General features: G+C 40.6%; 1 protein-coding gene across 4 annotated transcripts in view; it reads right to left on the bottom strand.

The window, feature by feature from the left end:
* The window catches only part of LOC118360920 (vitamin D3 receptor A), a 100,264-nt gene that overhangs the window by 51,195 nt on the left and 35,146 nt on the right, over positions 1-13,923 (bottom strand). Inside the window, exon 1 of one of the 4 annotated variants that reach the window (XM_035740493.2) lies at positions 1,256-1,403. The exons of the other annotated variants lie outside the window; for them this stretch is intronic. The gene's annotated coding sequence lies outside the window, so the exon portion shown is untranslated. Of the gene's footprint in view, positions 1-1,255; positions 1,404-13,923 lie in introns of those variants that run through there. 4 annotated transcript variants of the gene reach the window in all.

Raw genomic sequence — 13,923 nt, 5'->3', positions numbered from 1 at the left:
ATAAGTAGCACAGATTGCAAGCTAGCCTGGCTAACTACCTTGCTGGTTAGCTAGTCAGCTAATGTTAACCAAGTGAGCATGTGATGACAGGGCTGCTTGTTTGGTGAAGTGTACTTTTCATTGTTTACTGATTGAAATACGCTGTCGCAAGCTAACCACCATGCACCACCGTCAAACCACCATGCCCACTGAGTGACGTTGGGATTTACGGGCTGAATGACGTTCAATGAGCCGCAAACGAGCACATTTGTTCATTCTATGTATATAATATTTATGCTTTATCGGTGGAATAAAGACTGATCCAAATATTTCTGTGAAAGGCTAATAATCAGTCGATAATATCAGCCAACTGATTTATCGGTTGGGCTCTACAAATGACACAGCATTTCTGAACTCCTCATTTAGAGCAGAACTAGGAAAGTAGCTAATTTTGTTAGGAAAGGAATTTCAAAAACACCTGAAAGAGATTTACCAAAACTGCAAAATACAAGAGACAAGTATATTCATATTTTGCCGTTCTTGCAAATCCCTTTCACGTTTTGTTTGTTAACATATGTTAAGACTGTTAGTAAACAAAATAGCTGCTCATCGTCAATATAGGCCTGTTGTAGTAAAGTGATTCTCCTGTGGGGAACAATGCCCCCTCTGCTGGAAAGCCACGTGGGGTCTCTTCAAGTCAGATTTCAACTCAGCTGCTGAGAGGTCACGCAAAGATCAATGGAATTCTGTCAATTACAGAATTGCAGTATAGAACCAAAGCGTCAATGAAACACCCAGCAGACAGCTGCAGTGCATGAAAAATGAACTGAACTGACACACTTATAGCTAATGTCCGACTAGGCTAAATTATACAATGTGGCCACCATCACTTTTCCCTGAAGAGTCACATTAAAACTTGCCCATTAAAACCTAAGAGGCTAGGTACTCACATTCAAGTATTAAATGGGCTCACTAAGCATTCACCGAGTGGAGCTGTCAATGAGTGCTCAGTGCTCACCATGTGGTCTTTTTCTTTCGACAGCTTGTGTTCACACATTCATTGGCCAGGCATTGAACACAGGCAAATTTAATAGTCCAATGCACAAAGATAAGCTCCCAAAGAAACGGCTCAGTGTTCACCTCCTAAAATAAAAGCTAGAATACCTTACATACAGTGGGCACTATTAGGCAGAAACTACAAGAAATCCTTCAATGACTAGAAACAGAATTGATAATTCAGACTTCATCAAACTAGGTAAAACACAGGAGCACTGACCTAAGCGACTCAGAGAGGGGTCTGTGGATCCATTTCCTCTGAATTAGAAAATACAATTTCCAGACAAAATCCCCCACGGTCTGCGAGAAAAAGAGTATTCTCCTCTCTCCTCTGCCTAACACTCCTTTTGGTGGCTCTCTTATTCTTTCAACCCCTCAGGTGCAGTAATGTCTCTCTTTGTACCAGTTCGGTAGTGATGCCAAAGAGGTGAGTGGTATTAGTTAATGTTTAACATACTCATGGGGTCAGCAGTGCAAACTCCAGGACTGGCGTGGGCAAAGGAGAGAGGTCCATCAACATATGAGATGTGGCCCACAAATGTTCTCATAACATAGGGAGACGCAGTACAAATGTTCTCATAACATAGGGAGACGCAGTACAAATGTTCTCATAACATAGGGAGACGCAGTACAAATGTTCTCATAACATAGGGAGACGCAGTACAAATGTTCTCATAACATAGGGAGACGCAGTACAAATGTTCTCATAACATAGGGAGACGCAGTACAAATGTTCTCATAACATAGGGAGACGCAGTACAAATGTTCTCATAACATAGGGAGACGCAGTACAAATGTTCTCATAACATAGGGAGACGCAGTACAAATGTTCTCATAACATAGGGAGACAAATGTTCTCAGTACAAATGTTCTCATAACATAGGGAGACGCAGTACAAATGTTCTCATAACATAGGGACGCAGTACAAATGTTCTCATAACATAGGGAGACGCAGTACAAATGTTCTCATAACATAGGGAGACGCAGTACAAATGTTCTCATAACATAGGGAGACGCAGTACAAATGTTCTCATAACATAGGGAGACGCAGTACAAATGTTCTCACAAATGTTCTCATAACATAGGGAGACGCAGTACAAATGTTCTCATAACATAGGGAGACGCAGTACAAATGTTCTCATAACATAGGAGACGCAGTACAAATGTTCTCATAACATAGGAGACGCAGTACAAATGTTCTCATAACATAGGGAGACGCAGTACAAATGTTCTCATAACATAGGGAGACGCAGTACAAATGTTCTCATAACATAGGGAGACGCAGTACAAATGTTCTCATAACATAGGGAGACGCAGTACAAATGTTCTCATAACATAGGGAGACGCAGTACAAATGTTCTCATAACATAGGGAGACGCAGTACAAATGTTCTCATAACATAGGGAGACGCAGTACAAATGTTCTCATAACAAGGAGACGTTCTCATAACATAGGGAGACGCAGTACAAATGTTCTCATAACATAGGGAGACGCAGTACAAATGTTCTCATAACATAGGGAGAGAGTACAAATGTTCTCATAACATAGTACAAATGTTCTCATAACATAGGAGACGCAGTACAAATGTTCTCAAATGTTCTCATAACATAGGGAGACGCAGTACAAATGTTCTCATAACATAGGGAGACGCAGTACAAATGTTCTCATAACATAGGGAGACGCAGTACAAATGTTCTCATAACATAGGGAGACGCAGTACAAATGTTCTCATAACATAGGGAGACTACAAATGTTCTCATAACATAGGGAGACGCAGTACAAATGTTCTCATAACATAGGGAGACGCAGTACAAATGTTCTGTTAACATAGGGAGACGCAGTACAAATGTTCTCATAACATAGGGAGACGCAGTACAAATGTTCTCATAACATAGGGAGACGCAGTACAAATGTTCTCATAACATAGGGAGACGCAGTACAAATGTTCTCATAACATAGGGAGACGCAGTACAAATGTTCTCATAACATTACAAATGTTCTCATAACATAGGGAGACGCAGTACAAATGTTCTCAAACATAGGGAGACGCAGTGTTCTCATAACATAGGGAGACGCAGTACAAATGTTCTCATAACATAGGGAGACGCAGTACAAATGTTCTCATAACATAGGAGACGCAGTACAAATGTTCTCATAACATAGGGAGACGCAGTACAAATGTTCTCATAACATAGGGAGAGTACAAATGTTCTCAACATAGGGAGACGCAGTACAAATGTTCTCATAACATAGGGAGACGCAGTACAAATGTTCTCATAACATAGGGAGACGCAGTACAAATGTTCTCATAACATAGGGAGACGCAGTACAAATGTTCTCATAACATAGGGAGACGCAGTACAAATGTTCTCATAACATAGGGAGACGCAGTACAAATGTTCTCATAACATAGGGAGACGCAGTACAAATGTTCTCATAACATAGGAGACGCAGTACAAATGTTCTCATAACATAGGGAGACGCAGTACAAATGTTCTCATAACATAGGGAGACGCAGTACAAATGTTCTCATAACATAGGGAGACGCAGTACAAATGTTCTCATAACATAGGGAGACGCAGTACAAATGTTCTCATAACATAGGGAGACGCAGTACAAATGTTCTCATAACATAGGGAGACGCAGTACAAATGTTCTCATAACATAACATACAAATGTTCTCATAACATAGGAGACGCAGTACAAATGTTCTCATAACATAGGGAGACGCAGTACAAATGTTCTCATAACATAGGGAGACTACAAATGTTCTCATAACATAGGGAGACGCAGTACAAATGTTCTCATAACATAGGGAGACGCAGTACAAATGTTCTCATAACATAGGGAGACGCAGTACAAATGTTCTCATAACATAGGGAGACGCAGTACAAATGTTCTCATAACATAGGGAGACGAGTACAAATGTTCTCATAACATAGTACAAATGTTCTCATAACATAGGGAGACGCAGTACAAATGTTCTCATAACATAGGGAGACGCAGTACAAATGTTCTCATAACATAGGGAGACGCAGTACAAATGTTCTCATAACATAGGAGATACAAATGTTCTCATAACATAGGGAGACGCAGTACAAATGTTCTCATAACATAGGGAGACGCAGTACAAATGTTCTCATAACATAGGGAGACGCAGTACAAATGTTCTCATAACATAGGGAGACGCAGTACAAATGTTCTCATAACATAGGGAGACGCAGTACAAATGTTCTCATAACATAGGGAGACGCAGTACAAATGTTCTCATAACATAGGGAGACGCAGTACAAATGTTCTCATAACATAGGGAGACGCAGTACAAATGTTCTCATAACATAGGAGACGCAGTACAAATGTTCTCATAACATAGGGAGACGCAGTACAAATGTTCTCATAACATAGGGAGACGCAGTACAAATGTTCTCATAACATAGGGAGACGCAGTACAAATGTTCTCATAACATAGGGAGACGCAGTACAAATGTTCTCATAACATAGGGAGACGCAGTACAAATGTTCTCATAACATAGGAGACGAGACAAATGTTCTCATAACATAGGAGACGCAGTACAAATGTTCTCATAACATAGGGAGACGCAGTACAAATGTTCAAACATGTGCAAATGTTCTCATAACATAGGGAGACGCAGTACAAATGTTCTCATAACATAGGGAGACGCAGTACAAATGTTCTCATAACATAGGGAGACGCAGTACAAATGTTCTCATAACATAGGAGACGCAGTACAAATGTTCTCATAACATAGGGAGACGCAGTACAAATGTGCTCATAACATAGGGAGACGCAGTACAAATGTTCTCATAACATAGGGAGACGCAGTACAAATGTTCTCATAACATAGGGAGACGCAGTACAAATGTTCTCATAACATAGGGAGACGCAGTACAAATGTTCTCATAACATAGGAGACGCAGTACAAATGTTCTCATAACATAGGGAGACGCAGTACAAATGTTCTCATAACATAGGGAGACGCAGTACAAATGTGCTCATAACATAGGAGACGCAGTACAAATGTTCTCATAACATAGGGAGACGCAGTACAAATGTTCTCATAACATAGGGAGACGCAGTACAAATGTGCTCATAACATAGGGAGACGCAGTACAAATGTTCTCATAACATAGGGAGACGCAGTACAAATGTTCTCATAACATAGGGAGACGCAGTACAAATGTTCTCATAACATAGGGAGACGCAGTACAAATGTTCTCATAACATAGGGAGACGCAGTACAAATGTGCTCATAACATAGGGAGACGCAGTACAAATGTTCTCATAACATAGGGAGACGCAGTACAAATGTTCTCATAACATAGGGAGACGCAGTACAAATGTTCTCATAACATAGGGAGACGCAGTACAAATGTTCTCATAACATAGGGAGACGCAGTACAAATGTTCTCATAACATAGGGAGACGCAGTACAAATGTTCTCATAACATAGGGAGATGCAGTACAAATGTTCTCATAACATAGGGAGATGCAGTACAAATGTTCTCATAACATAGGGAGACGCAGTACAAATGTTCTCATAACATCCTGACATGCAATTGCATTAATCAAAATAAAAAGGACCATGAGCAAGGAAAGGCTAGGTAGTGAAACCGCAACAGTTAACAGATCAGCCTTTAAAAAAAGAGTATGTACTTGACATTCACTTAAGTGTGGAAATAATTACATAAACACAGTAAGTAAGTAGGATGTGTGGACAGATCAAAGTTAGCATTATATTAACATAATGCAGCGTAACGGTATTATGGTGCTCCGATAGTTACGGTGAGATTGCTTTCAACCAATATTTGGCAAAGTAAAACTTACTTTCTAGCTGAATAAGCCCCTTTGATTTAGATTTTTTTCTATGGAATCGGCTATAAGCTGGAACAGCCCACATGACATTGGAATGTTGTAGGTTAGCAGAACCATGTTCTGAAATGTCTGAAGAGTTTAGCTCTGCTCGCCGTGTGCACTGAGCCACCGACCAGTACGTTGTTACATCACCTGACCAATGGGAGTAGGGCCTACATAAAAAAATTCACTTGACAGGAAAGTTTGGATTTTATTACAGTACTGCATTACAAAAACAAACAGGCAATGGAAATTGTAGGGGAGTGCACTTAACCTCAAGACAAGACATGGCAGATGAGCCCTTCAAAAGAGAATTGTCTGTACAGCACCGAGACCTCAAGTTTGTGAGGGGGTTGAGGAAACTATACATTAAGTTCCCCTCAGCAAATAGGGGTGGACTCAACAAGAACATTGAGATTATCAACTTGGTTAGGAAGGGGAACAGATTAAGATCTGAGCTTTGTCCCCTGCCAAATCTTCATGTTAGGCAAAAAAAGTGCCAAGCATAACATATTAGCCTGTTGAACAAAAAGGTGCCTAATATGGCAGTAATAGCCCTACATGCAACATGAGGAGATTTATGATTAGGAACACATTCATCTTCACTTCAGCCACTCAAAATAAATGAGTTTAAGAAATTCACTTCATTTTAGATCTGTAGATTATTGAACAATTACTAAATTGGTTGAGATATAGGGTAAGTGTATTTATTAACCCTTGTGTGGTGTTCATGTTTTTGTTATTCACCCAATGTTCGCAGGTCTGACGGACCCACAACATTATTGGGTTTTTAAAAACAATACAGCCGTAAAAATACTTAACTTAGATGTTGACTTAAATTACAAGCAATATAGACAGCTTATATGGTTACCATTTGCCATTTAACTCTGCTCGATCACATTTATTAATAAAAGTGCTGTTTGAAAAAACATTGGTGGAATAAATCATGATATCATGAACAAATATAAATGAAACAAGGTTTATCACTATTGATGTTTATTGCATTGAAATGAACAAATTGGAGGACAAACTGTACATACAGTATTTTATGATTGTTTTTTTAAAGTCCCATTGAACACAAATGAAGGCAAAGGGACAGAATTTTACTGTGTGTGTGTTGCAAATGTATTTCTTGCACTTGATGCATGTGTATTGTGTCTTCCTGTCCTTCTTGGGTCCACACACGTCACAGGGCTTCTTCTTGTTGCTACCGGCTGCAAACTAGAATAATGAACACTTCGTTGAGGAATTTTACTCACACACACACACACACACACACACACACACACATACACATACACACACACACACACATACACATACACACACACACACACACACACACACACACACACACACACACACACACACACACACACACACACACACACATCATCATTCACATTTACTTCCAGTATTGGAGTTGTTGGTTCTGTGGGTCGGGCAGATGGGTCACAAGCATCCACCTCACGATGGCTGCAGAAGCTGGGGTCCTTGGGATATGTTGCCTCCTCTGGATTTGAGGTTTTACCAATGTGTCACATCCAGGACAACATGCATCCTTTGGTTCTTCTCAGGTGCTCCTCCATCTGGCTTTCCCGTATACACTTGCAAGTTACATGCATTTGATGAAGCAGCATCACAGGCAGCCCAGATCTTGATTCCATATTTTGCTGGTTTAGACAGTACGTACTGCCTGAAGGGGCAGCGCCACCTAAATGGCATAAGCTGCTCCTTCAACAGTAACATTGGGCCCAGGGTTGTAAAAAAGGGAAAGGCGGTCTAACCACTTGTCCCACACTGACCTGATTGCAGCTAGCTGGTCTCTCTGCCGCCGAGCTGGTCTGGTGTCTCGGTTATCGAAGAGGATAATCCTGGAAATAATGTGGAGGTTTTCCAGAGACATTGTTGCACTGAAAAGTTCTCTGCCAGCTTCTGCATCCCACAGGGATTCTGTAGATTCCCCATTGGATCTGAAAACACCAGCAAGGGCAAGAACCCCAAAGTATGCATGTAAATGAGTTTGGCCCATCGTTCTCCAAAAACACACCATCCCTCCAAATTAGTGCAGTGCAGAATTATTTTTGGGATGGTGTCTGGGATGAACAGTTCAAAAGAAGACATTATGTTCTGCACATGATTAACCACCATCCGCGTTGACCCTGGTTGTATCATTATCACATTGGCAGCAATGCGGGGTGGCTGATTCCTTCAGCAAGAAGACTATTACATTTCACAATTTTGTGACATCCATATTTCTCCTCCTGCAGGCTGTTGATGAGCGGGTTACTGTCGGGATGGTCCTGGGGCTGGCTTCCATCTTACTTTCACACTCCGAAGTGACAGAGACATGATCCTCATATTTGGACATTTCTTCATCTTCCAAAGTGGAAGACGCTCCTTCCACACCAGCTTCTCTCTCTGCAGAAATGATTTCTAAGGCAGAGATTATTTTTGCCATACTGATTGTGGTAAGGAGCCACACATGCTAAGCTATTTATTTGTTGTCCCTCCCTCAATTTGCACCTGGCTGGGGTAGAGTGGGAATGTACAGCATTTTTTTTTTTACAATGTATCAAAATAATATATTGTAATAACATTGTGCAGGTTCCCGCAAGACATTGTGTAGTTTTACTCACTACAAAGGGTAAAGAGTGTGAGAAAAGCGGGAGACAGCACCAATAACCTGCCTATGTTGAAACAGCCGGCACAGGGTTTTCACCTACACACACACTTTTATTACCCTCGGATCCATTGGACCTGAACACCACATATGGATTATAAATGTGCAGGGAGGTGCACAGTGTGCACTCAATGAAAATGTGTTATTTTGCATGTTCTTCACAGAAGATGAGCCAAGGCCAATGTGTCTCAGATTAATTATTTTTTGAATTGTATCATTTTTCTTTCAGTAATAATTAGATATAGGTCCCACAGACCCAAACAAGGGTTGAGCCCACATCCATTTTTGGATTTAAAAACCTAAAATATAGGAACAAATATCTGCTGTTTAATGTTTCAACTTATTCATCTGGTTATTATATCCATAACTGGTTATTATAATAATAAGCCAATCAGAAGTTATTATTAAGTTACTGTTCATTGGTTAAGTTCCCAGTAATGGCCAATTTCAAAGATGAAAAAAATTAAATAAAAAATGTAAAACTTAAGGCAACCCTCAGATACACATCAGATACTTTCTCAGATATGTGACCATACTTGGTCAAATTAAGAGATTAATGTACTGATACTGTAAATTCTCATGACAGCATATTTCATGAGCATGTATTACTACTTCCTGCCAATTGAAAATATGGGTTTTTCATACCTGCATATATCACACATATCAGGCATTCACATAACTTGTTGGGGAAGTACTCCCGCTGTGGGGATCAAATCAGCGGAAATTTCAAGTGCGCCACGTATAGTTTTTGATAAAACTCAAACTTTCATTAAAATACACATACAATGTACTGAATTAAAGCTACACTCGTTGTGAATCTAGCTACCGAGTCAGATTTGTAAAATGCTTTTCGGCGAAAGCATGAGAAGCTATTATCTGATAGCATGCACCCAAAAGTACTGGAACTTCATCTAAAACGACAGATTTTGCGCTAGCCGGTGCTACCCAAAACGCAGAAATAAAATATAAAACATTCATTACCTTTGATGAGCTTCTTTCTTGGCACTCCTAGATGTCCCATAAACATTTATTTGGGTCTTTTTTCGATTAAATCGGTCCATATATAGCCTAGATATCGATCTATGAAGACTGTGTAATCAAGGAAAAAACCGAGTTTGATAACGCAACGTCATTTTTAAAAATTAAAAAAGTCGACGATAAACTTTCACAAAACACTTCGAAATACTTTTGTAATGCAACTTTAGGTATTAGTAAACGTTAATAATCTATCAAAATGATCACGGGGCGATGTATATTCTTTAGCTCCACGTCTTGAAATCATGTCCGGATATTTCTCAACCAAAACATCCTGTCGGAGACCGGAAGAAATCGTCTCCCTTGTTTCGGTTTGACCAAGAAACAAATCCGAGACAAATGACAAGACTGTTGACATCGTGTGGAAACTGTAGGTATTGCAACCTCGGCTCCATTTAATGTGGGTCACTTTTTACAATTGGTTGAAGTTGCGCATGGATATATTTTCCCATTTTCAGTGATCAGATTTTCCTGCACTTTTCGATGAAACGCACGTTCTGTTATAGTCACAGCCGTTATTTAACCCGTTTTAGAAACGTCTGAGTGTTTTCTATATACTATATTCCTGGAATGAATAGCAGGACGCTGAAATGTTGTGCGATTTTTAACAAAAAGCTGCGAAAATTCGCAGCCTCCCTAATAACATATCAGGCATTCACATCTACTTTTTTGTTAGTAATTTTGAACCTTGCATTGTTATACATAGATTCCATTTTGTAAATTTGACATTTCTCAGGTGGGCTTAAATGATACAGGAGCACAAAAAGCACTCCCTCTATACAGAATGTAAATGACAAAATACATATTTTTCAATACAAACTTTGCATAATATTGTAGTCCATAGTGTATATTTATACCCTAAACCATTGGTTTCCAAATATTTTATGAGTAGACTGCTATTCTATATTTGTCACCATAAAAAAATCGCTCCTATTAAGCCCTGTTTGCATTGAAACACATGTCGATAGTGTATGATATCCCTAATATTTCAATGAACATGAGCTTAAATACTGTATCTTTACCAAGATTAGAAACAATTAGGAAAAATGTGAAACCTCTGTACTCTATCCAAGACTGGGTGGACAGGTAGTCGATGCAGTGGGAAGAATATGATCAGGTTAGAGGGACAGAAGACCTACAAGTGAGGGACAAGAGATGACTATTGGGCAGATACTCATGCACTTTTGGGTGGGGGCATCGTCATATTGTTGTCCTTCATTCATCCAGGTGATTTTCTGTTGTTGATTTAGCACCGGTACCTTTTTAATACACATTAAATAGGCTTTAGGAAGAAAAGTTGAACTAATTAAGAAAACCAGTACAGCAAATGTGAATCACCTTCCAGATAATTCATTTAAAGTTATGGTCTTTGTTGCATGGATTCTTATCCACAGAGCGCCCGTGTGGGTACAGGGTTGTGTTCTGACCAAGCAACAGACCAACACCGTTCTACTACATAGCCTGGTTCCTCTCTAGGTTTCTTCCTAGGTTTTGGCCTTTCTAGGGAGTTTTTCCTAGCCACCGTACTTCTACACCTGCATTGCTTGCTGTTTGGGGTTTTAGGCTGGGTTTCTGTACAGCACTTTGAGATATCAGCTGATGTACGAAGGGCTATATAAATACATTTGATTTGATTTGATTTACTAATAAGGTCTTGATTGAAGTCTGATTAATTGAGTCAGGTGTGTGTGTACTGGTTGGCAAGAACAAAAGCCTAAGTCCACATTGATCTCTGTGGATACGATTGGACACCCTCCTCTCATAACTGCTACTTTCATGATTAACAGCAAGGATCAGTTTATTTGAATAACTTTGGGGAGATTAATATAAATTTGGATTATATTAATCTCCCCATAAAAAATATCAGTTTGCAAGTTTTGAACATTTGGAAATTACAAAAAAAAAAGTATTATTTAAGAGGTTGGCTTATTTGGAATACCTATGGTCTTAAAGGGAACATTCAGTACCTATTAAGTTCAGTCCAGACTTGTCACATTTTTTAAAGTGTTATTAAAATAAATAAATAAATATATATATATATATTTTTTTTAAAATAGGGCTGTACCTTAGAAATGTCTAAACTTACATTTGGGTGGGCTTTAAAAGGTACTTAGCTATAATATTATTATACCTCATTTAGGTTATGTACAGCTATAGGGCATGAGATGTACAGGATGCAATGGACATCAGATGGGCATTTGGGTTACCATGAGGAGATGGGCCTGGGAAAGCTTTTTTGCTACTTGAGGCCCCTCATCGCTCTCGTTGGCTCAGAGTCATTGACAGTTGAAACAGTAGCTCCGTCATTGATCATATTTTTCTCTAAATCTTATTTTCCTCTAATAGTGGTTTGGCGGTTTGGAACTGAAGGGAGTGGTGACAAGGTTACACTGATCCTTCCAGTAGTAACCTATGGGATGGTCTGCAGAATGCATTTTAGATTTGGAGACAAGAGAGACATGGAATCAGAAGTTGAAGTGCAGAGGTTTGAATATCAAACTGACAACAAAAGCGTAAGAGACAAAGAAATCCAGTGATTGAGCGGAGAGGTGCTGAGACAAATAGCATTTCTTGGGAAGAAAAATTGGAACATATGCTTCAAAACGGTTTTGATCACAGCAAATGAGAAATGTTCCGGGTTGCCTCAGAACAGTATCGACATATACAATGACTCGGTGACTGAGTTAGCCAAACCATGGATATATGGTAGCATTTGCACAAAACTGAAAGCGCAAACCACCGTATTTAACCATGACAAAGTGAGTAGGAACGTGGGCGTGTACACACCAGCTATGACCCCCATAAGGCAAGCAATAAGACAAAACAATACCGGTCCGAAGTGGAGTTGTAATTCATCGACTCAGATACAAAAACTATGTGACAGACTCCATACAATCCCGGATTAAAATGGGAAAGCCGGCCAAATTGCGGACACCGACGCCTCGTTACCAGACAAGCTTAACATCTTTGCCCGCTTCAAAGAAAAAAAGGCTACCGCTGCTCACAAACTGTGAGCTCTCGTTCTCCGTGGCCAATGCGAGTAAGACATTGAAGTGCAATAACCCGGCGCAGACAGCATCCCAAGCCGCATCCTCAGAGCATGTGCAGACCAGTTGGCTGGAGTGTTTAGACATATTCAATCTCTCCCTATCCCAGTCTGCTGTCCCCACTTGCTTTAAGATGCCCACCATTATTCCTGTACCCAAGAAAGCAAAGTTAGGGGCCTCCAGAGTGGCGCAGCTGTCTCAGGCAATATACCTGCTGGAGCGTGTGCCACGGGTGGATGTTGCTATGGTGAGTAAAGACTTAGATGACCTGGAGCCAGTGGGTTTGGCGACGTACATGTACAGGGCCAGCCAACGAGAGCATACAGGTCGCAGTGGTGGGTAATATATGGGGCTTTGGTGACAAAACAGATGGCACTGTGATAGACTACATCCAGTTTGCTGAGTAGAGATGTTTGAGATGTTTCTACAACTTGGAATTCACCTGTGGTAGATTGATTGGACATTTGGAAAGGCACACATTGGTCTACAAGACCTCACAGTTGACAGTGCATGTCAACTGCATGCCATGCCATGAGGTCGAAGAAAGAGCTCAGAGACAGGATTGTGTTGTGGCACAGATCTGGGGAAGGGTACCTAAAATAATTCTGCAGCTTTGAATGTCCCCAAAAACAGTGGCATCCATTCTTAAAATGGAATAAGTTTGGAACCACCAATACTCTTCCTATAGATGGCCACCCAGACAAATTTAGCAATCAGGGGAGAAAGGCCTTGGTCAGGGAGGTGACCAAGAATCCGTTGGTCACTGACAGAGCTCCAGAATTCCTCTGTGGAGATGGGATAACCTTCCAGAAGGACAACAATCTCTGTAGCACTCCACCAAGCACGCCTTTATGATAGTGGCCAGGCGGAAGCCACTCCTCAGTAAAAAGGCACGTGACAACCCACTTGGAGTTTCCCAAAAGGCACCTAAAGGACTCTCAGACCATGAGGAACAGCATTCCCTGGTCTGATGAAACCAAGATTGAACTATTTGAATGCCAAGCGTCACATCTGGAGGAAACCTGGCACCATCCCGTCGGTGAAGCATGGTGGTGGCAGCATCATGCTGTGGGGATGTTTCTCGGCAGTAGGGACTGGGAGACTAGTCAGGATCGAGGGAAAGATGAGATCATTGATGAAAACCTGCTCCAGAGCACTCAGGACCTCAGACTGGGGCAAAGGCACACCTTCCAAGAGGACAACGACCTAATCACACAGCCAAGATAACACAGGAGTGGCTTCAGGACAAG

The sequence above is a fragment of the Oncorhynchus keta genome, chromosome 28, assembly GCF_023373465.1.
Source record: "Oncorhynchus keta strain PuntledgeMale-10-30-2019 chromosome 28, Oket_V2, whole genome shotgun sequence".
NCBI classification, from domain to species: domain Eukaryota; kingdom Metazoa; phylum Chordata; class Actinopteri; order Salmoniformes; family Salmonidae; genus Oncorhynchus; species Oncorhynchus keta.
The sequence above is the reverse complement of the archived record's forward strand: the minus strand, read 5'-3'. Positions and strand labels throughout refer to the sequence as shown.